A 23,320-nucleotide genomic window follows, 5' to 3' on the forward strand; every position below is an offset into this window, starting at 1 on the left:
TATATTCTTTTTTTAAAGTTTTTAAATTTTTTTTATTCAAGGCTCTAAAATCGGCATCAGATCGGAAATCAATTTTTTTTTCTTTTAAATTTTTTTTACGCAAGGCTCTAAAGTTGATATCAGATCAGAAATTAAAAATGTTTTCATTTATCTATTTATTTTCTTACTCAAAGCTCTAAAATTTGTATCAGATCGGAGATATATATATTATATTTAAGGTGGCACTGCGTTGTCTGTGAATGTGATTGGATGTCATCAGTTGTTGTTGGTTCATTCAAGTGTGCCACCTTAAGACCGTGTGTTACCTCGCTGTGGCTGGGAATGTCCTTGGCCACAGTACGTTTCCACGCAAGATCACTCTTGTTTCTCTTCAGATCGCATAAATCCTTCGCCTTTTACTAAAGATTTCCGTGGGGAGGAACAACAAGAGTATAACTCAATTTTTTGATGTCCTGTGAAAGCGGGGCTTCTCTACACTGTTAAAAGTAATTATTTGAAATTATCACAAGCAAGTCAAAATCTCCCTGATGATGCAAAGAAAGTGTGAATATGGACACTATGTATCGTCATTCTGCGTAGTAAAGGCTTGATAGTGAGATATAACACTTTTAATATAATAAACAATGCAATATGGACTAGACTTACAGTAAATATAGTTAAAGACCTACTGAAAGCCACTACTACCCACCACACAGTCTGATAGTTTATATATCAATGATGAAATATTAACATTGCAACACATGCCAATACGGCCTTTTTAGTTTACTCAATTGATCAAAAATATTTTCTTTTACTCATGGCTCTAAAATTGGTATCATATGGAAAATCAAAATGTTTAGAATTTTTACGTTTTTTTTTATTCAAGGCTCTAAAATCGGTATCGGATCAGAATTTTTTTTCCCCACTTTTTTTTCAAGTCAAGGCTCTAAAATTGTTATCAGATCGGAAATCAAGGTTTTTTTTTATTAATTTATTTTTTATTTGACTCGAGTCTCTAAAATTGGTATCTGATCGAAAAAAAATTTTTTTTTATACTTTTTTACTCCATTCTTTAAAATCTGTATTTTTATTTTTCACTCAAGTTCTTAAAATTGGTATCAGATCGAAGATCAAAAAGTTTTTCATTTTTAAAAATGTTTTTTTCACTCGAGGCTTTAAAATCGGTCTCATATCGGAAAATAACAATGTTTTTTTGTTTTTTTCTTATTATTTTACTCAAGGCTCTACAATTGGTATCAGATCGGAAATATTTTTTTTCTTTTTTATTTTACTCAAGTCTCTAAAATTTGTATCAGGTCACGGTGGCAGAGGGGTTAGTGCGTCTGCCTCACAATACGAAGGTCCTGCAGTCCTGGGTTCAAATCCAGGCTCGGGCGATGAGGTGGCGACTTGTCCAGGGTGTACCCCGCCTTCCGCCCGATTGTAGCTGAGATAGGCGCCAGCGCCCCCCGCGACCCCGAAAGGGAATAAGCGGTAGAAAATGGATGGATGGATGGATGGAAATCCATTTTTTCTTTTTCTCTTTTTTTCCCCCTCTTAGCTCTTAAATCTGCATCAGATCGGAAATACATTTTTTGTCTTTTTAAAAAAAAATTAACACAACGCTCTAAAATTGGTGTCTGATTGGAAATGAACAATGTTTTTTTTAATTTATTTTTTATTTTACTCAAGGCTCTAAAATGGGTATCAGATTGAAAATCAAAATGTTTAGAATTTTTTAATGTATTTTTTTTCCCACTCATAGCTATACAATTGTCATCAGATCGAATATATATATATATATATATATATATATATATATATATATATAATTTTTTTAAATTATTTTTTTTTTTTTCAAGGCTCTAAAATTGGCATCAGATCGGAAATCAATTTTTTTCTCTTTTTACATTTTTTCACGCAAGGCTCTTAAGTTGGTATCAGATCAGAAATTAAAAATGTTTTTATTTATTTATGTATTTTTTTACTCAAAGCTCTAAAATTCGTATCAGATCGGAGGAATATATATACATATATATATATATATATATATATATTTTTTTTTGTATTTTTTATTTATTATTATTTTATATTTATGTGTCATCATCAGTTGTTGTTGGTTCATTCAAGTGTGCCACCTTAAGACCGTGTGTTACCTCGCTGTGGCTGGGAATGTCCTTGGCCACAGTACGTTTCCACGCCAGATCACTCTTGTTTCTCTTCAGATCGCATAAATCTTTCGCCTTTTACTAAAGATTTCCGTGGGGAGGAACAACAAGGGTACAACTCTATTTATTGATGCTCTGCGTGAGCGGGGCTCCTATTATCTGTCAAAAGTCAAGAACCGAAAAAAATATTTCATGCAGCAGAGTACGCTCTGATGAAGTATTAGAAGTGCTGATATTTACACTCCGTATTGCCTTTACAGGATATAAGTGTTTGATAATTTGTAATTCTTACGAGGCGATATCGACGATGACTTGCTGTAAATATATCTAACGTGTCTGCTATAATGGAAAAAATGTGAATCTTCTAAAATAATTACGTATATTAGAAAAATAACAGTATAATTATAAGGAGAAAAGTAAAAGACAAAAAGCTGACATTTTTATACTAATATATATAGTCTTTTATAACACCATTTTGTCTTTGAATGCATATAATATTTGTTTTTAGCCTTAAAAAAAATATATCAAATAAAATGGCCCCTCATACTTTTAAGTATGTGGCCTTAAGTAGAAAAAGGTTAGATCTGAAATATTAGAACCGTTTCAAATAAAATATACTGAAAATATATACTATGTTTAGGTAGTAATTAAAAAAAAAAAAAAAACTAACTTATGAATTGATTTAAAAAATCACAACCGTGATAAACAATGCTAATTATTTAACTGAATATGAATATTTTTGTGGGAGCATACTTTTAGACACACTAGGTTATTTTATTCTTACATCGGATAAAAATAGTCAATTTAGAGAAAAAAAAGAGCCACAATTGGTATGTAATGAGAATAAGCTGAAATGTTTTAACTAATAATGAATAATAAGACTCAGTTACCTATTGATTGATTGATTGATTGATTGATTGATTGATACTTTTATTAGTAGATTGCACAGTACAGTACATATTCCGTACAATTGACCATTAAATGGTAACACCCCAATAAGTTTTTCAACGTTAATCAATTCATGTTATATAACACAAAAACTAAAAATATACCCCTTTGGTGGAGTGAAGTGAAGTGAATTATATTTATATAGTGCTTTTCTCTAATGACTCAAAGCGCTTTTACATAGTGAAACCCAATATCTAAGTTACATTTAAAGCAGTGTGGGTGGCACTGGGAGCAGGTGGGTAAAGTGTCTTGCCCAAGGACACAACGGCAGTGACTAGGATGACGGAAGCAGGAATCAAACCTGCAACCCTCAAGTTGCTGGCACGGCCGCTCTACCAACCCAGCTATGCCGCCCCAAAACATTTGTTGTTTTTATTTCTTTGTTATATTCCAACACGTTTATTAGTCAGTCACTGTGAAAATGACAATATATTTTACAGTATAAAACTGAGAGCTCAGTTGCTAGAATTTTACTGTAAAAAAAACTGTAGTACCGTTTTTTAATTGATAGTAATATGCTGAAAAGAAAAACAAAACTGTGAACAGAGCTGCCAGTTATTTTTGACTGCAAATTGTGAAGAAATATTTCTGCAGGTTGTGTAAAAAAAAAAAAAAGAAATACACCAGGTACCATTAAAGTACATAAGCAATTGTATAATTTAGCAAGTAACTACATAATCTCTCACGACAAACAAGAACATATATATGTTTATATTTATGTGTGAATGTCAGCTAAATCCACATCTTGTAATCTGTTTTGGCTTCGCTTCATATTTATTTTTTGTACACATAACGGCTTTATTTTGGTATTTCATGCCACGATGTTGAGCTTTTATTTTGAAGCTCGGCGGACATCCCGTTGTTGGCGCAAGACATAGATGTACGTTACGTGTTGTGGAGTTAATTATTGGGGTTTGAATGGCTTTTACTTATTGTAATGCTGATGTTTACTATGTTGAAATGTCTTATATCAAGGTCGGTAAGTGTAGTTATGGGGACGTTTTGAGTGGGGAGAAAAGAAAGATAACTACAAAGTGAAGCCATCGCTACTGATCGATCCACGCATGCGCGAAAGTTACCTCACTTCCTGTACTTACTTTTTTTTTTACGACGGAGCCTTGTGACGTCATGTTTTGGAATATTTAAATGTTTTTGAAAAAGTGCTTACATGGGAGTAAAACAGACAATAATACAAACATGAACATGGGGTGGATTTTAAAAAATCAGGGACTATTACCGCCATATTATTGATAACTTTCATTTAAATTCTGTCATTCTAAATATTGACGCACGGGGGCACCATTGACTCCCATCTTTAAAGGTCTACTGAAATGAGATGTTCTTATTTAAACGGGGATAGCAGGTCCATTCTAGGTGTCATACTTCATCATTTGGCGATATTGCCATGTTTTTTGCTGAAAGGATTTAGTAGAGAACATCCACGATAAAGTTCACAACTTTAGGTGCTAAGAGAAAAGTCCTGCCTCTAGTGGAAGTCGCAGACGATGACGTCACATGTTGATGGCTCCTCACATATTCACATTGTTTTTAATGGGAGCCTCCAACAAAAACTGCTATTCGGACCGAGAAAACCACAATTTCCCCATTAATTTGAGCGAGGATGAAAGATACGTGTTTGAGGATATTGATAGCGACGGACTATTGCTGCAAGCCAGCAAATAGTGCAGTAAAGCTAGAAGACTAAAATGTGTTGATATATTTAAGGTGGCACTGCGTTGTCTGTGAATGTGATTGGATGTCATCAGTTGTTGTTGGTTCATTCAAGTGTGCCACCTTAAGACCGTGTGTTACCTCGCTGTGGCTGGGAATGTCCTTGGCCACAGTACGTTTCCACGCCAGATCACTCTTGTTTCTCTTCAGATCGCATAAATCTTTCGCCTTTTACTAAAGATTTCCGTGGGGAGGAACAACAAGAGTATAAATAAATTTTTTGATGCCCTGCTAAAGTGGGGCTTCTCTACTATGTTAAAACTAATATCTGAAATTTAGTTGGAGGAAGTCAAAGAACCCCTGTCAATGCAAAGAAAGAGTGGATATCGACACTCTGTATCGCCCTTCTGGGTTGTAAACACTTGAAAGTGAGATATAACACTTTTTTATAAACAATGCGATATCAGCTAGACTTACAGTAAATATAGTTAAAGACCTACTGAAAGCCACTACTACCCACCACACAGTCTGATAGTTTATATATCAATGATGAAATATTAACATTGCAACACATGCCAATACGGCCTTTTTAGTTTACTAAATTGATCGAAAATATTTTGTTTTACTCATGGCTCTAAAATTGGTATCATATCGAAAATCAAAATGTTTTGAATTTTTACGTTTTTTTTTTACTCAAGGCTCTAAAATCGGTATCAGATCAGAATTTTTTTTTCCACTTTTTTTTCAAGTCAAGACTCTAAAATTGTTAGCAGATCGGAAATCAAGGTTTGTTTTATTAATTTATCTTTTATTTGACTCGAGTCTCTAAAATTGGTATCTGAGCGAAATAACTTTTTTTTTATACTCTTTTGCTCCATCAATGTTTTATGTTATTTTAATTTTTTACTCAAGTTCTTAAAATTGGTATCAGATCGAAGATCAAAAAGTGTTTCATTTCAAAAAGGTTTTTTTCACTCGAGGCTTTAAAAATCGGTCTCAGATCGGAAAATAACAATGTTTTTTATTTTATTTTTTTCTTATTTTACTCAAGGCTCTACAATTGGTATCAGATCGGAAATCTTTTTTTTTCTATTTTCTTTTACTCAAGTCTCTAAATAATGTATCTGGTTGGAAATCCATTTTTTCTTTTTCTCTTTTTTTTTCTCTTAACTCCAAAATCTGGATCAGATCGGAAATACATTTTTTGTCTTTTAAAAAAAAAAAATAACACAACGCTCTAAAATTGGTGTCAGATTGGAAATGAACAATGTTTTTTTTAATTTATTTTTTATTTTACTCAAAGCTCTAAAATGGGTATCAGATTGAAAATCAAAATGTTTAGAATTTTTTAATGTATTTTTTTTTCACTCATAGCTATAAAATTGGCATCAGATCGGAAATATATATATATATATATATATATATATATATATATATATATATATATATATATATATATATATATACATAAATAAACATATATATATATATTTTTTATTTTATTTTCTTTTCTTTTTATTTTTTTTAATTCAAGGCTCTAAAATCGGTATCGGATCGAAAATTAAAAAGATTTTCATTTTTAAAAATGTTTTTTTCACTCGAGGCTTTGAAATCGGTCTCAGATCGGAAAATAACAATTTTTTTTTTCTTCTTATTTTATTCAAGGCTCTAAAATTGGTATCAGATCGGAAATCATTTTTTTCTTTTTTCTTTTACTCAAGTCTCTAAAATTTGTATCAGGTTGGAAATCCATTTTTTCTTTCTCTCTTTTTTTCTTTTTCTTCTCCTAGCTCTAAAATCTGCATCAGATCGGAAATTAATTTTTTGTCTTTTTAAAAAAAAAATTAACACAAGGCTCTAAAATTGGTGTCAGATTAAAAATTAACAATGTTTTTATTTATTTATGTTTTATTTTACTCAAGGCTCTAAAATGGTATATTCATATATATATATACATATATATATACATATATATATATATATATATATATATATAAAATTTTTTATTCAAGGCTCTAAAATCGGCATCAGATCGGAAATCTATTTTTTTCTCTTTTTAATTTTATTTACGCAAGGCTCTAAAGTTAGTATCAGATCGGAAATGAAAAATGTTTTTATTTATTTTTTTACTCAAAGCTCTAAAATTTGTATCAGATCGGAGAAATATATATATATATGTATATATTATATTTAAGGTGGCACTGCGTTGTCTGTGAATGTGATTGGATGTCATCAGTTGTCATATATATATATATATATATGTCTAACCGACATCACATTAATAAAAAAAGTGTTATATCTCACTATCAAGCGTTTATAACCCAGAAGAGCAATACAGAGTGTCAATATCCATACCTTACTTGCATCAACAGGGAGATTTTGACTTCCTCCGAATAAGTTTCCAATATTATTTTTAACAGTGTAGAGAAGCCCTGCTTTCGCAGGGCATCAAAAAAATGAGTTATACTCTTGTTGTTCCTCCCCACGGAAATCTTTAGTAAAAGGCGAAAGATTTATGCGATCTGAAGAGAAACAAGAGTGATCTGGCGTGGAAACGTACTGTGGCCAAGGACATTCCCAGCCACAGCGAGGTAACACACGGTCTTAAGGTGGCACACTTGAATGAACCAACAACAACTGATGACATCCAATCACATTCACAGACAACGCAGTGCCACCTTAAATATATCAACACATTTTAGAGACCTTCTTTATAACAAGTAGTGTAACAGTGTTTTTCAACCTTTTTACAGCCGAGGCGCATTTTTTTCATATAAAAAATCTGGAGGCACACCACCAACAGAAAACATTAAGAAATGAAACTCAGTCGAGGATAAAAAGATGTTAAAGGTGAATTTAAAGCATAACCAAACATGCATCACTATAGCTCTTGTCTCAAAGTAGGTGTACTGTCACCACCTGTCACATCACACCCTGACTTAATTTTACTTTTCAGTTTTGGTCCCGTGTGTAGTGTTTTAGTTCTTGTCTTGTGCTTCTATTTTGGTGGCTTTTCCTGTTTTGTTTTGTTTTTTCTTGCATTCTCCTGTTGCAGTTTCATGTCTTCCTTTGAGCGCTGTTCCCCGCATATACTTTGTTGTTGCAATCAAGAATATTTATGTTGTTGCGATCTTTTTTTGGTGTGGACATTGTTGATTGTCATGTCATGTACGGATGTACTTTATGGACGCCGTCTCTGCTCCACACGCTGTAAGTCTTTGCTGTCGTCCAGCATTCTGTTTTTGTTTACTTTGTCACCCAGTTCAGTTTCAGTTTCATTCTGCATAGACATCCCTAAGCTTCAAAGCCTTTTCTTAGGGGCTCTCACCTTTTGTTTATTTTTGGTTTAAGCATTAGATACCTTTTTACCTGCACACTGCCTCCCGCTGTCGTCTGCAGGATATCCAACAATTTTCAAAATAAAAGTTCAACTTCATGGACGGATATACCAAAATAAAACCGTTATGTGTTGAAAAACAAATGTAAATTAAGCAAAAACAGATTATATATTCTTGTTGTATGTTACACTAGTTGTTATACAGAACGTCTATTTAAAATAAAAGCGTGTTGTATGTAATTCCCAGAATCCTTTGCGTGCAAGCCAGCAAATAGTGCAGTAAAGCCAGAAGACTAAAATGTGTTGATATATTTAAAGGGGAACATTATCAGCAGACCTATGTAAGCGTCAATATATACCTTGATGGTGCAAAAAAAATACTATATATTTTTTTAACTGATTTCCGAACTCTAAATGGGTGAATTTTGGCGAATTAAACGTATTTCTGTTTATCGCTCTGGAGGGGATGACGTCAGAATGTGACGTCGCCGAGGTAATACAGCCGCCATTTTCATTTTCAACCCATTGTAAACATTGGGTCGAAGCTCTGTTATTTTCCGTTTTTTTGACTATTTTCTGGAACCTTGGAGACATCATGCCTCGTCGGTGTGTTGTCGGAGGGTGTAACAACACTAACAGGGAGGGATTCAAGTTGCACCACTGGCCCGAAGATGCCAAAGTGTCTGCCCCCAGACCCCCATTGAATGTGCCAGAGTGTCTCCACATTTTACCGGCGATGCTAAGGCAGACATGGCACAGAGATGTATGGATAACCTGCAGATGCATTTGCAACTATAAAGTCAACAAAATCACAAAGGTGAGTTTTGTTGATGTTGATGGCCAGCTAATCGATGCTAACATGCTACGCTAATCGATGCTAACATGCTATTCACCGGCGGTGCTAAAGCAGACATGGCACAGAGATGTATGGATAACCTGCAGATGCATTTGCAACTATATCACGTTTCCTTTCACCCACATTTAATGCGAAAAAAACACTTACCAATCGACGGATTTAAGTTGCTCCAGTGTCACAAGATGCGAACGTCCTGATCGTTTGGTCCGCACATTTTACCGGCGATGCTAACGCAGCTATTCGGCCATGCCATGGCTATGAATAGCATCAATAGCTATTCGCTCAATAGCTTCAGTTTCTTCTTCAATACTTTCATACTCCAACCATCAGTTTCAATACATGCGTAATCTGTTGAATCGCTTAAGCCGCTGAAATCCGAATCTGAATCCGAGCTAATGTCACTATATCTTGCTGTGGTATTCCCATTGTTTGTTTACATTGGCAGCACTGTGTGACATCACAGGGAAATGGCCAGTGTCTTTGCAGAGAGCCGAAAATAAGGCACTTTAAAGCTTTATTTAGGGATATTCCGAGATCGGTAACATTTTGAAAAAAACTTCAAAAAAATACAACAAGCCACTGGGAACTGATTTTTATTGTTTTTAACCCTTTTGAAATTGTGATAATGTTCCCCTTTAAATGTGTATCAAACTGGTAGCCCTTCGCATTAATCAGTACCCAAGGAGTAGCTCTTGCTTCCACAAAAGGTTAGTGAACCCTGATCTAGCCGATTTCGCATCTTAAATTAATTGTGTTAGTTCACGCTATGATATCAGGTGTTGACAATACGGAAGGACAATAAAAGTAGTCGATATTATCAATGAAATAGTATCTTAAGGGTGATTCTGACTGAAGCTTAAGGATTTAATGATGTTGTTTTTAACAGTGTAGAGAAGCCCCGCTTTCACAGGGCATCAAAAAATTGAGTTATACTCTTGTTGTTCCTCCCCACGGAAATCTTTAGTAAAAGGCGAAAGATTTATGCGATCTGAAGAGAAACAAGAGTGATCTGGCGTGGAAACGTACTGTGGCCAAGGACATTCCCAGCCACAGCGAGGTAACACACGGTCTTAAGGTGGCACACTTGAATGAACCAACAACAACTGATGACATCCAATCACATTCACAGACAACGCAGTGCCACCTTAAAGGGGAACATTATCACAATTTCAAAAGGGTTAAAAACAATACAAATCAGTTCCCAGTGGCATGTTGTATTTTTTGAATTTTTTTTCAAAAATTTACCGGTCTCTGAATATCCCTAAAACAAGCTTTTAAAGTGCTTGATATGTGCTATTTGCGATACAACTATCCATTTCCCTGTGACGTCACACAGTGCTGCCAATGTAAACAAACAACGGCGAATAGCACAGCAACATATAGCGACATTAGCTCGGATTCAAACTCGGATTTCAGCAACTTAAGCGATTCAACAGATTACGCATGTATTGAAACAGATGGTTGGAGTATGAAAGTATTGAAGAAGAAACTGAAGCGATTGAGCGAATAGCTATTGACGCTATTCATAGTCATAGCATGGCCGAATAGCTGCGTTAGCATCGCCGGTAAAATGTGCGAACCAAACAATCAGGACTTTCGCATCTTTTGACACGGGAGCAACTTAAATCCGTCGATTGGTAAGTGTTTTTTTCGCATTAAATGTGGGTGGAAGGAAACGTAATATAGTTGCAAATGCATCTACAGTTTATCCATACATCTCTGTGCCATGTCTGCTTTAGCACCGCCGGTAAATAGCATGTTAGCGTCGATTAGCGTAGCATGTTAGCATCGATTAGCTGGCAGTCACGCCGCGACCAAATATGTCTGATTCGCACATAAGTCAACATCAACAAAACTCACCTTTGTTATTTTGTTGACTTTATCATTGCAAATGCATCTGCAGGTTATCCATACATCTCTGTGCCATGTCTGTCTTAGCATCGCCGGTAAAATGTGGAGACACTCTGGCACATTCAATGGGGGTCTGGCGGCAGACACTTTGGCATCTTGGGGCCAGTGGTGCAACTTGAATCCCTCCCTGTTAGTGTTGTTACACCCTCCGACAACACACCAACGAGGCATGATGTCTCCAAAGTTCCAGAAAATAGTCGAAAAAACGGAAAATAACAGAGCTGAGACCCAATGTTTACAATGGGTTGAAAATGAAAATGGTGGCCGTATTACCTCGGCGACGTCACATTCTGACGTCATCCCCTCCAGCGCGATACACAGAAATACGTTTAATTCGCCAAAATTCACCCATTTAGAGTTTGGAAATCGGTTAAAAAAATATATAGTATTTTTTTTACACCATCAAGGTATATATTGACGCTTACATAGGTCTGCTGATAATGTTCCCCTTTAAATATATCAACACATTTTAGTCTTCTGGCTTTACTGCACTATTTGCTGGCTTGCACGCTAAGGATTCTGGGAATTACATACAACACGCTGTCATTTCAAATAGACGTTCTGTATAACAAGTAGTGTAACATACAACAAGAATATATAATCTGTTTTGGCTTCACTTGTATTTGTTTTTTAACACATAACGGTTTTATTTTGGTATATCCTTCCATGATGTTGAACTTTTATTTTGAAAATTGTTGGACATCCTGCAGACGACAGCGGGAGGCAGTGTGCAGGTAAAAAGGTATCTAAAGCTTAAACCAAAAATAAACAAAAGGTGAGAGCCCCTAAGAAAAGGCTTAGAAGCTTAGGGATGTCTATGCAGAATGAAACTGAAACTGAACTGGGTGACAAAGTAAACAAAAACAGAATGCTGGACGACAGCAAAGACTTACAGCGTGTGGAGCAGAGACGGCGTCCATAAAGTACATCCGTACATGACATGACAATCAACAATGTCCACACCAAAAAAAGATCGCAACAACATAAATATTCTTGATTGCTACAACAAAGTATATGCGGGGAACAGCGCTCTAAGGAAGACATGAAACTGCAACAGGAAAATACAAGAAAAAACAAAACAAAACAGGAAAAGCTACCAAAATAGGAGCACAAGACAAGAACTAAAACACTACACACGGGAGCAAAACCAAAAAAGTAAAATTAAGTCAGGGTGTGATGTGACAGGTGGTGACAGTACACCTACTTTGAGACAAGAGCTATAGTGATGCATGTTTGGTTATGCTTTAAATTCAACTTTAACATCTTTTTATCCTCGACTGAGTTTCATTTCTTCATGTTTTCTGTTGGTGGTGTGCCTCCAGATTTTTTATATGAAAAAAATGCGCCTCGGCTGTAAAAAGGTTGCAAAACACTGTTACACTACTTGTTATATAGAAGGTCTCTAAAATGTGTTGATATATTTAAGGTGGCACTGCGTTGTCTGTGAATGTGATTGGATGTCATCAGTTGTTGTTGGTTCATTCAAGTGTGCCACCTTAAGACCGTGTGTTACCTCGCTGTGGCTGGGAATGTCCTTGGCCACAGTACGTTTCCACGCCAGATTACTCTTGTTTCTCTTCAGATCGCATAAATCTTTCGCCTTTTACTAAAGATTTCCGTGGGGAGGAACAACAAGAGTATAACTCAATTTTTTGATGCTCTGTGAGAGCGTGGCTTCTCTACACTGTTAAAAATAATATCTGAAATTAGTCGGAAGATGCCTAAATCTCCCTGTTGATGCAAAGATAGTGTGGATATCGACACTCCGTATTGTCCCTCTGGGTAGTAAACGCTTGAAAGCGAGATTTAACACTTTTAATTTTTTAAACAATGCGATATCGACTAGACTTACAGTAAATATACTTAAAGTCCTACTGAAAGCCACTACTACCCACCACACAGTCTGATAGTTTATATATCAATGATGAAATATTAACATTGCAACACATGCCAATACGGCCTTTTTAGTTTACTAAATTGCAATTTTAAATATCATTGAAATATCCCAAAACATGACGTCACAAGGCTCCGTCGTAAAAAAAAAAGTAAGTACAGGAAGTGAGGTAAATTACGCGCATGCGTGGATCGATCAGTAGCGATGGCTTCACTTTGTAGTTATCTTTCTTTTCTCCCCACTCAAAACGTCCCCATAACTACACTTACCGACCTTGATATAAGACATTTCAACATAGTAAACATCAGCATTACAATAAGTAAAAGCCATTTAAACCCCAATAATTAACTTCACAACACGTAACGTACATCTATGTCTTGCGCCAACAACGGGATGTCCGCCGAGCTTCAAAATAAAAGCTCAACAACGTGGCAGGAAATACCAAAATAAAGCCGTTATGTGTACAAAAAATAAATAAGAAGCGAAGCCAAAACAGATTACAAGATGTGGATTTAGCTGACATTCACACATAAATATAAACATATATATGTTCTCGTGTGTCGTGAGAGATTATGTAGTTACTTGCTAAATTATACAATTGCTTATGTACTTTAATGGTACCTGGTGTATTTCTTTTTTTTTTTTTTACACAACCTGCAGAAATATTTCTTCACATTTTGCAGTAAAAAATAACTGGCAGTTCAGTTCACAGTTTTTTTTTTCTTTTCATCATATTACTATCAATTAAAAAGCGGTACTACATTTTTTTTTTACAGTAAAATTCTAGCAACTGAGCTCTCAGTTTTTAACTGTAAAATATATTGTCATTTTCACAGTGACTGACTAATAAACGTGTTGGAATATAACAAAGAAATAAAAACAACAAATGTTTTCCACCAAGAGGGCATATTTTTAGTTTTTGTGTTATAGGTAACTGAGTCTTATTATTCATTATTAGTTAAAACATTTCAGCTTATTCTCATTACATAGCAATTGTTGGCTCTTTTTTTTCTCTATATTGACTATTTTTATCCGATGTAAGAATAAAATAAAATTTATGATAATGTTACGATTGTGTAACTGCATAACCTGGTGTGTCAAAAAGTATACTTCCACAAAAATATTCATATTCAGTTAAATATTTAGCATTGTTTATTGTGGTTGTGATTTTTTTAAATCAATTGATAAGTTAGTATTTTTTTTTAAATTAACTAGCTAAACATAGTATATATTTTCAGTACATTTTATTTGACACGCTTCTAATATTTCAGATCCAACCTTTTTCTACTTAAGGCCACATACTGAAAAGTATGAGGGGACATTTCATTTGATATATTTTTTCACGGTGGCAGAGGGGTTAGTGCGTCTGCCTCACAATACGAGGATCCTGCAGTCCTGGGTTCAAATCCAGGCTCGGGATCTTTCTGTGTGGAGTCTGCATGTTCTCCCCGTGACTGCGTGGGTTCCCTCCGGGTACTCCGGCTTCCTCCCACTTCCAAAGACACACACCTGGGGATAGGTTGATTGGCAACACTAAATGGTCCCTAGTGTGTGAATGTGAGTGTGAATGTTGTCTGTCTATCTGTGTTGGCCCTGCGATGAGTGGCGACTTGTCCAGGGTCTAAGCCGCCTTCCGCCCTACTGTAGCTGAGACAGGCGCCAATGCCCCCCCACAACCCCTAAAGGGAATAAGCGGTAGGAAATGGATGGACATATTTTTTTAAATGTTAAAAACAAATATTATATGCATTAAAAAACAAAATGTTGTTATAAAAGACTATATATATTAGTATAAAAATGTCAGCTTTTTGTCTTTTAATTCAAATGTTTTGCTCAATTTTTCCCTGATAATATTACTGTTATTACTTTAATATACGTAATTATTTGAGAAGATTCTACTTTTTTCCATTTTGCAGACACGTTAGATATATTTACAGTAAGACATCGTCGAAATCGCCTCGTAAGAAACATCCCTTACCATACATTTATAACCCGAATGGGCATTACAGAGTGTCGATATCAGTATAATTACGTCATTAATGGGGAGAATTCGACTTGCTATATCAATCTCTCTGTAGTTGATTTTTAACAGTGTATAAAAATCCCCGCTTACGCAGGGCGTTAAAAAATAGAGTTATACTCTTGTTGTTCCTCCCCACGGAAATCTTTAGTAAAAGGCGAAAGATTTATGCGATCTGAAGAGAAACAAGAGTGATCTGGCGTGGAAACGTACTGTGGCCAAGGACATTCCCAGCCACAGCGAGGTAACACACGGTCTTAAGGTGGCACACTTGAATGAACCAACAACAACTGATGACATCCAATCACATTCACAGACAACGCAGTGCCACCTTAAATATATCAACACATTTTAGAGACCTTCTTTATAACAAGTAGTGTAACAGTGTTTTTCAACCTTTTTACAGCCGAGGCGCATTTTTTTCATATAAAAAATCTGGAGGCACACCACCAACAGAAAACATTAAGAAATGAAACTCAGTCGAGGATAAAAAGATGTTAAAGGTGAATTTAAAGCATAACCAAACATGCATCACTATAGCTCTTGTCTCAAAGTAGGTGTACTGTCACCACCTGTCACATCACACCCTGACTTAATTTTACTTTTTTAGTTTTGCTCCCGTGTGTAGTGTTTTAGTTCTTGTCTTGTGCTCCTATTTTGGTGGCTTTTCCTGTTTTGTTTGTTTTTTTCTTGCATTTTCCTGTTGCAGTTTCATGTCTTCCTTTGAGCGCTGTTCCCCGCATATACTTTGTTGTAGCAATCAAGAATATTTATGTTGTTGCGATCTTTTTTTGGTGTGGACATTGTTGATTGTCATGTCATGTACGGATGTACTTTATGGACGCCGTCTCTGCTCCACACGCTGTAAGTCTTTGCTGTCGTCCAGCATTCTGTTTTTGTTTACTTTGTCACCCAGTTCAGTTTCAGTTTCATTCTGCATAGACATCCCTAAGCTTCTAAGCCTTTTCTTAGGGGCTCTCACCTTTTGTTTATTTTTGGTTTAAGCTTTAGATACCTTTTTACCTTCACGCTGCCTCCCGCTGTCGTCTGCAGGATGTCCAACAATTTTCAAAATAAAAGTTCAACATCATGGGAGGAAATAGCAAAATAAAACCGTTATGTGTTAAAAAACAACCATGAAGTGAAGCCAAAACAGATTATATATTCTTGTTGTATGTTACACTACTTGTTATATAGAACGTCTATTTGAAATGACAGCGTGTCGTATGTAATTCCCAGAATCCTTAGCGTGCAAGCCAGCAAATAGTGCAGTAAAGCTAGAAGACTAAAATGTGTTGATATATTTAAGGTGGCACTGCGTTGTCTGTGAATGTGATTGGATGTCATCAGTTGTTGTTGGTTCATTCAAGTGTGCCACCTTAAGACCGTGTGTTACCTCGCTGTGGCTGGGAATGTCCTTGGCCACAGTACGTTTCCACGCCAGATCACTCTTGTTTCTCTTCAGATCGCATAAATCTTTCGCCTTTTACTAAAGATTTCCGTGGGGAGGAACAACAAGAGTATAACTCAATTTTTTGATGCTCTGCGTTAGGAGGGCTTCTATAATTTGTTAAAAGATAATTACCCAAAATTTTGGCACAAGCACCTGATAATTCTCTGATGAAGAAATATAAATACTGATATCGACACCCTGTATTGCCTTTACAGGACATAAGCGTTTGATAAGGTGTAATTTTTACGAGGCGATATCGACGATGACTTGCTGTAAATATACCTAACGTATCTGCTATAATGGAAAAAAATTGAATTTTCTCGAATAATACGTATATTAACAAAATAACAGTAAAATTATAAGGGAAAAAAATGAGCAAAAAATTGGAATTAAAAGACAAAAAGCTGACATTTTTATACTAATATATATAGTCTTTTATAACAACATTTTGTCTTTGAATGCATATAATATTTGTTTTTAACATTAAAAAAAATTACATCCATCCATTTCCTACCGCTTATTCCCTTTTGGGGTCGCGGGGGGCGCTGGCGCCTATCTCAGCTACAATCGGGCGGAAGGCGGGGTACACCCTGGACAAGTCGCCACCTCATCGCAGTGCCAACACAGATAGACAGACAACATTCACACTCACATTCACACACTAGGGACTATTTAGTGTTGCCAATCAACTTATCCCCAGGTGCATGTCTTCCCTGATTTTTTTTAATCTACCCCATGTTCATGTTTATATTATTTTCTGTTTTACTCCCATGTAAGCACTTTTTACACAAAACATTTAAAGGTCTACTGAAATGAGATGTTCTTATTTAAACGGGGATAGCAGGTCCATTCTAGGTGTCATACTTCATCATTTGGCAATATTGACATGTTTTTGCTGAAAGGATTTAGTAGAGAACATCGATGATAAAGTTCCCAACTTTTGGTGCTGACAAAAAAGTCCTGCCTTTACCGGAAGTCGTAGACGATGAGGTCACATGTTGATGGCTCCTCACATATTCACATTGTTTTTAATGGGAGCCTCCAACAAAAAGTGCTATTCGGACCGAGAAAACAACATGATTTCTGAAATTTAATCAAAGCAAGTCAAAATCTCCCTGATGATGCAAAGAAAGTGTGGATATCGACACTCTGTATCGCCCTTCTGGGTTGTAAACACTTGATAGTGAGATATAACACTTTTTACTTTATAAACAATGCGGTATGGACTAGACTTACAGTAAATATACTTAAAGACCTACTGAAAGCCACTACTACCCACCACACAGTCTGATAGTTTATATATCAATGATGAAATATTAACATTGCAACACATGCCAATACGGCCTTTTTAGTTTACTAAAATGCAATTTTAAATATCATTGAAATATCCCAAAACATGACGTCACAAGGCTCCGTCGTAAAAAAAAAGTAAGTACAGGAAGTGAGGTAACTTTCGCGCATGCGTGGATCGATCAGTAGCGATGGCTTCGCTTTGTAGTTATCTTTCTTTTCTCCCCACTCAAAACGTCCCCATAACTACACTTACCGACCTTGATATAAGACATTTCAACATAGTAAACATCAGCATTACAATAAGTAAAAGCCATTTAAACCCCAATAATTAACTCCACAACACGTAACGTACATCTATGTCTTGCGCCAACAACGGGATTTCCGCCGAGCTTCAAAATAAAAGCTCAACATCGTGGCAGGAAATACCAAAATAAAGCCGTCATGTGTACAAAAAATAAATATGAAGCAAAGCCAAAACAGATTACAAGATGTGGATTTAGCTGACATTCACACATAAATATAAACATATATATGTTCTCGTGTGTCGTGAGAGATTATGTAGTTACTTGCTAAATTATACAATTGCTTATGTACTTTAATGGTACCTGGTGTATTTCTTTTTTTTTTTTTTTTTACACATCCTGCAGAAATATTTGTTCACATTTTGCAGTAAAAAATAACTGGCAGCTCAGTTCACAGTTTTTTTTTCTTTTCAGCATATTACTATCAATTAAAAAACGGTACTACAGTTTTTTTTTACAGTAAAATTCTAGCAACTGAGCTCTCAGTTTTATACTGTAAAATATATTGTCATTTTCACACTGACTGACTAATAAACGTGTTGGAATATAACAAAGAAATAAAAACAACAAATGTTTTGGGGCGGCATAGCTCGGTTGGTAGAGTGGCCGTGCCAGCAACTTGAGGGTTGCAGGTTCGATTCCCGCTTGTGTCATCCTAGTCACTGCCGTTGTGTCCTTGGGCAAGACACTTTACCCACCTGCTCCCAGTGCCACCCACACTGCTTTAAATGTAACTTAGATATTGGGTTTCACTATGTAAAAGCGCTTTGAGTCACTAGAGAAAAAGCGCTATATAAATGTAATTCACTTCACTTCACTCCACCAAAGGGGCATCTTTTTAGTTTTTGTGTTATATAACATGAATTGATTAACGTTGAAAAACTTATTGGGGTGTTACCATTTAGTGGTCAAGTGTATGGAATATGTACTAAACTGTGCAATCTACTAATAAAAGTATCAATCAATCAATCAATCAATCAATCAATAGGTAACTGAGTCTTATTATTCATTATTAGTTAAAACATTTCAGCTTTTTCTCATTACATACCAATTGTTGGCTCTTTTTTTTCTCTAAATTGACTATTTTTATCCGATGTAAGAATAAAATAACCTGGTGTGTCAAAAAGTATACTTCCACAAAAATATTCATATTCAGTTAAATAATTAGCATTGTTTATTATGGTTGTGATTTTTTAAATCAATTCATAAGTTTGTATTTTTTTTTTTTAATTAACTAGCTAAACATAGTATATATTTTCAGTACATTTTATTTGAAACGCTTCTAATATTTCAGATCTAACCTTTTTCTACTTAAGGCCACATACTGAAAAGTATGAGGGGCCATTTTATTTGATATATATTTTCACGGTGGCAGAGGGGTTAGTGCGTCTGCCTCACAATACGAAGATCCTGCAGTCCTGGGTTCAAATCCAGGCTGGGGATCTTTCTGTGTGGAGTCTGCATGTTCTCCCCGTGAATGCGTGGGTTCCCTCCGGGTACTCCGGCTTCCTCCCACTTCCAAAAACATGCACCTGGGGATAAGTTGATTGGCAACACTAAATAGTCCCTAGTGTGTGAATGTGAGTGTGAATGTTGTCTGTCTATCTGTGTTGGCCCTGCGATGCGGTGGCGACTTGTCCAGGGTGTACCCCGCCTTCCGCCCGATTGTAGCTGAGATAGGCGCCAGCGCCCCCCGCGACACCAAAAGGGAATAAGCGGTAGAAAATGGATGGATATAATTTTTTAAATGTTAAAAACAAATATTATATGCATTCAAAGACAAAATGTTGTTATAAAAAACTATATATATTGGTATAAAAATGGCAGCTTTTTGTCTTTTAATTCAAATATTTTGCTCAATTTTTCCCTTATAATTGTAGTTATTTTTATAATACACGTAATTATTTGAGAAGATACAATTTTTTTCCATTATAGCAGACACGTTAGATATATTTACAGTAAGTCAAAGTCGATATCGCCTTGTAAGAATTACTCCTTATCAAGCGCTCATATCCTGATGAAGCAATACAGAGTGTCGATATCAGCACTTCTACAACTTCATCAAAGCAATATCGACTGCATGTACTACATTTTAGAGTTATTGACTTTTTACAGTAAAGAGAAGCCCCGTTTTCACAGGGCATCAAAAAATTGAGTTATACTCTTGTTGTTCCTCCCCACGGAAATCTTTAGTAAAAGGCGAAAGATTTATGCGATCTGAAGAGAAACAAGAGAGATCTGGCGTGGAAACGTACTGTGGCCAAGGACATTCCCAGCCACAGCGAGGTAACACACGGTCTTAAGGTGGCACACTTGAATGAACCAACAACAACTGATGACATCCAATCACATTCACAGACAACGCAGTGCCACCTTAAATATATCAACACATTTTAGAGACCTTCTATATAACAAGTAGTGTAACAGTGTTTTGCAACCTTTTTACAGCCGGGGCGCATTTTTTTCATATAAAAAATCTGGAGGCACACCACCAACAGAAAACATTAAGAAATGAAACTCAGTCGAGGATAAAAAGATGTTAAAGTTGAATTTAAAGCATAACCAAACATGCATCACTATAGCTCTTGTCTCAAAGTAGGTGTACTGTCACCACCTGTCACATCACACCCTGACTTAATTTTACTTTTTTAGTTTTGCTCCCGTGTGTAGTGTTTTAGTTCTTGTCTTGTGCTCCTATTTTGGTGGCTTTTCCTGTTTTGTTTATTTCTTGCATTTTCCTGTTGCAGTTTCATGTCTTCCTTTGAGCGCTGTTCCCCGCATATACTTTGTTGTAGCAATCAAGAATATTTATGTTGTTGCGATCTTTTTTTGGTGTGGACATTGTTGATTGTCATGTCATGTACGGATGTACTTTATGGACGCCGTCTCTGCTCCACACGCTGTAAGTCTTTGCTGTCGTCCAGCATTCTGTTTTTGTTTACTTTGTCACCCAGTTCAGTTTCAGTTTCATTCTGCATAGACATCCCTAACCTTCAAAGCCTTTTCTTAGGGGCACTCGCCTTTTGTTTATTTTTGGTTTAAGCTTTAGATACCTTTTTACCTTCACGCTGCCTCCCGCTGTCGTCTGCAGGATGTCCAACAATTTTCAAAATAAAAGTTCAACATCATGGGAGGAAATACCAAAATAAAACCGTTATGTGTTAAAAAAAACAACCATGAAGTGAAGCCAAAACAGATTATATATTCTTGTTGTATGTTACACTACTTGTTATATAGAACGTCTATTTGAAATGACAGCGTGTTGTATTTAATTCCCAGAATCCTTAGCGCGCAAGCCAGCAAATAGTGCAGTAAAGCTAGAAGACTAAAATGTGTTGATATATTTAAGGTGGCACTGCGTTGTCTGTGAATGTGATTGGATGTCATCAGTTGTTGTTGGTTCATTCAAGTGTGCCACCTTAAGACCGTGTGTTACCTCGCTGTGGCTGGGAATGTCCTTGGCCACAGTACGTTTCCACGCCAGATCACTCTTGTTTCTCTTCAGATCGCATAAATCTTTCGCCTTTTACTAAAGATTTCCGTGGGGAGGAACAACAAGAGTATAACTCAATTTTTTGATGTCCTGCGAAAGCGGTGCTTCTCTACACTGTTAAAAGTAAATAACTTGAAAAATTAGTACATCCAGCCGTTATTGCTCTGATAATGTTGTAGAAGTGCTGATATCGACACCCAGTATTGCCTCATCAGGATATAAGCATTTGATAAGGAGTAATTTTTACGAGGCGATATCTTGTTTCTCTTCAGATCGCATAAATCTTTCGCCTTTTACTAAAGATTTCCGTGGGGAGGAACAACAAGAGTATAACTCAATTTTTTGATGCTCTGCGTTAGGAGGGCTTTTATAATCTGTTAAAAGATAATCACCCAAAATTTTGGCACAAGCACCCGATAATTCTCTGATGAAGAAATATAAATACTGATATCGACACTCCGTAATGCCTTTACAGGACATAAGCGTTTGATAAGGTGTAATTTTTACGAGGCGATATCGACGATGACTTGCTGTAAATATACCTAACGTATCTGCTATAATGGAAAAAAATTGAATTTTCTCGAATAATACGTATATTAACAAAATAACAGTAAAATTATAAGGGAAAAAAATGAGCAAAAAATTGGAATTAAAAGACAAAAAGCTGACATTTTTATACTAATATATATAGTCTTTTATAACAACATTTTGTCTTTGAATGCATATAATATTTGTTTTTAACATTAAAAAAAATTACATCCATCCATTTCCTACCGCTTATTCCCTTTTGGGGTCGCGGGGGGCGCTGGCGCCTATCTCAGCTACAATCGGGCGGAAGGCGGGGTACACCCTGGACAAGTCGCCACCTCATCGCAGTGCCAACACAGATAGACAGACAACATTCACACTCACATTCACACACTAGGGACTATTTAGTGTTGCCAATCAACTTATCCCCAGGTGCATGTCTTCCCTGATTTTTTTTAATCTACCCCATGTTCATGTTTATATTATTTTCTGTTTTACTCCCATGTAAGCACTTTTTACACAAAACATTTAAAGGTCTACTGAAATGAGATGTTCTTATTTAAACGGGGATAGCAGGTCCATTCTAGGTGTCATACTTCATCATTTGGCAATATTGACATGTTTTTGCTGAAAGGATTTAGTAGAGAACATCCAGGATAAAGTTCCCAACTTTTGGTGCTGACAAAAAAGTCCTGCCTTTACCGGAAGTCGCAGACGATGAGGTCACATGTTGATGACTCCTCACATATTCACATTGTTTTTAATGGGAGCCTCCAACAAAAAGTGCTATTCGGGACCGAGAAAACAACATGATTTCTGAAATTTAATCAAAGCAAGTCAAAATCTCCCTGATGATGGAAAGAAAGTGTGGATATCGACACTCTGTATCGCCCTTCTGGGTTGTAAACACTTGATAGTGAGATATAACACTTTTTATAAACAATGCGGTATGGACTAGACTTACAGTAAATATACTTAAAGACCTACTGAAAGCCACTAATACCCACCACACAGTCTGATAGTTTATATATCAATGATGAAATATTAACATTGCAACACATGCCAATACGGCCTTTTTAGTTTACTAAATTGATTGAAAATATTTTGTTTTACTCATGGCTCTAAAATTGGTATCATTTCGAAAATTAAAATGTTTTGAATTTAAAGTTTTTTTTTACTCAAGGCTCTAAAATTGGTATCGGATCAGAATTTTTTTTTTTCCACTTTTTTTCAAGTCAAGGCTCTAAAATTGTTATCAGATCGGAAATCAATTTTTTTTAATTAATTTATTTTTTATTTGACTCGAGTCTCTAAAATTGGTATCTGATCAAAAAAAAAATTTTTTTAGATACTTTTTTACTCCATTCTTTAAAATCGGTATCAGATCGGAAATCAATGTTTTATTTTATTTTTATTTTTGCTCAAGTTCTTAAAATTGGTATCAGATCGAAAATCAAAAAGATTTTC

The 23,320-nt window shown here is 35.7% G+C and overlaps 1 protein-coding gene, 1 long non-coding RNA gene and 11 other non-coding genes across 14 annotated transcripts in view; 8 read left to right on the forward strand and 5 right to left on the reverse strand.

Moving 5' to 3' along the window:
• The window catches only part of slc7a6 (solute carrier family 7 member 6), a 260,369-nt gene that overhangs the window by 32,108 nt on the left and 204,941 nt on the right, over positions 1 to 23,320 (reverse strand). The window lies entirely within an intron of this gene.
• The window catches only part of LOC133546593 (uncharacterized), a 242,783-nt gene that overhangs the window by 14,430 nt on the left and 205,033 nt on the right, over positions 1 to 23,320 (forward strand). The window lies entirely within an intron of this gene.
• Positions 355 to 468, forward strand: LOC133548353 (U5 spliceosomal RNA). Its single transcript, XR_009805887.1, has one exon. It is a non-coding gene; the product is annotated as a U5 spliceosomal RNA (small nuclear RNA).
• Positions 2,185 to 2,298, forward strand: LOC133548355 (U5 spliceosomal RNA). The gene has a single exon (XR_009805889.1). It is a non-coding gene; the product is annotated as a U5 spliceosomal RNA (small nuclear RNA).
• Positions 4,957 to 5,070, forward strand: LOC133548296 (U5 spliceosomal RNA). The gene has a single exon (XR_009805833.1). It is a non-coding gene; the product is annotated as a U5 spliceosomal RNA (small nuclear RNA).
• On the reverse strand, positions 7,195 to 7,308 carry LOC133548294 (U5 spliceosomal RNA). The gene has a single exon (XR_009805831.1). It is a non-coding gene; the product is annotated as a U5 spliceosomal RNA (small nuclear RNA).
• On the reverse strand, positions 9,854 to 9,967 carry LOC133548376 (U5 spliceosomal RNA). The gene has a single exon (XR_009805907.1). It is a non-coding gene; the product is annotated as a U5 spliceosomal RNA (small nuclear RNA).
• Positions 12,433 to 12,546, forward strand: LOC133548337 (U5 spliceosomal RNA). The gene has a single exon (XR_009805872.1). It is a non-coding gene; the product is annotated as a U5 spliceosomal RNA (small nuclear RNA).
• On the reverse strand, positions 14,867 to 14,979 carry LOC133548331 (U5 spliceosomal RNA). Its single transcript, XR_009805866.1, has one exon. It is a non-coding gene; the product is annotated as a U5 spliceosomal RNA (small nuclear RNA).
• Positions 16,230 to 16,343, forward strand: LOC133548315 (U5 spliceosomal RNA). Its single transcript, XR_009805851.1, has one exon. It is a non-coding gene; the product is annotated as a U5 spliceosomal RNA (small nuclear RNA).
• Positions 19,956 to 20,068, reverse strand: LOC133548303 (U5 spliceosomal RNA). The gene has a single exon (XR_009805839.1). It is a non-coding gene; the product is annotated as a U5 spliceosomal RNA (small nuclear RNA).
• On the forward strand, positions 21,318 to 21,431 carry LOC133548338 (U5 spliceosomal RNA). Its single transcript, XR_009805873.1, has one exon. It is a non-coding gene; the product is annotated as a U5 spliceosomal RNA (small nuclear RNA).
• LOC133548334 (U5 spliceosomal RNA) lies at positions 21,580 to 21,691 on the forward strand. Its single transcript, XR_009805869.1, has one exon. It is a non-coding gene; the product is annotated as a U5 spliceosomal RNA (small nuclear RNA).

Source organism: Nerophis ophidion, linkage group LG02, assembly GCF_033978795.1.
Source record: "Nerophis ophidion isolate RoL-2023_Sa linkage group LG02, RoL_Noph_v1.0, whole genome shotgun sequence".
Classification (NCBI taxonomy): Eukaryota; Metazoa; Chordata; class Actinopteri; order Syngnathiformes; family Syngnathidae; genus Nerophis; species Nerophis ophidion.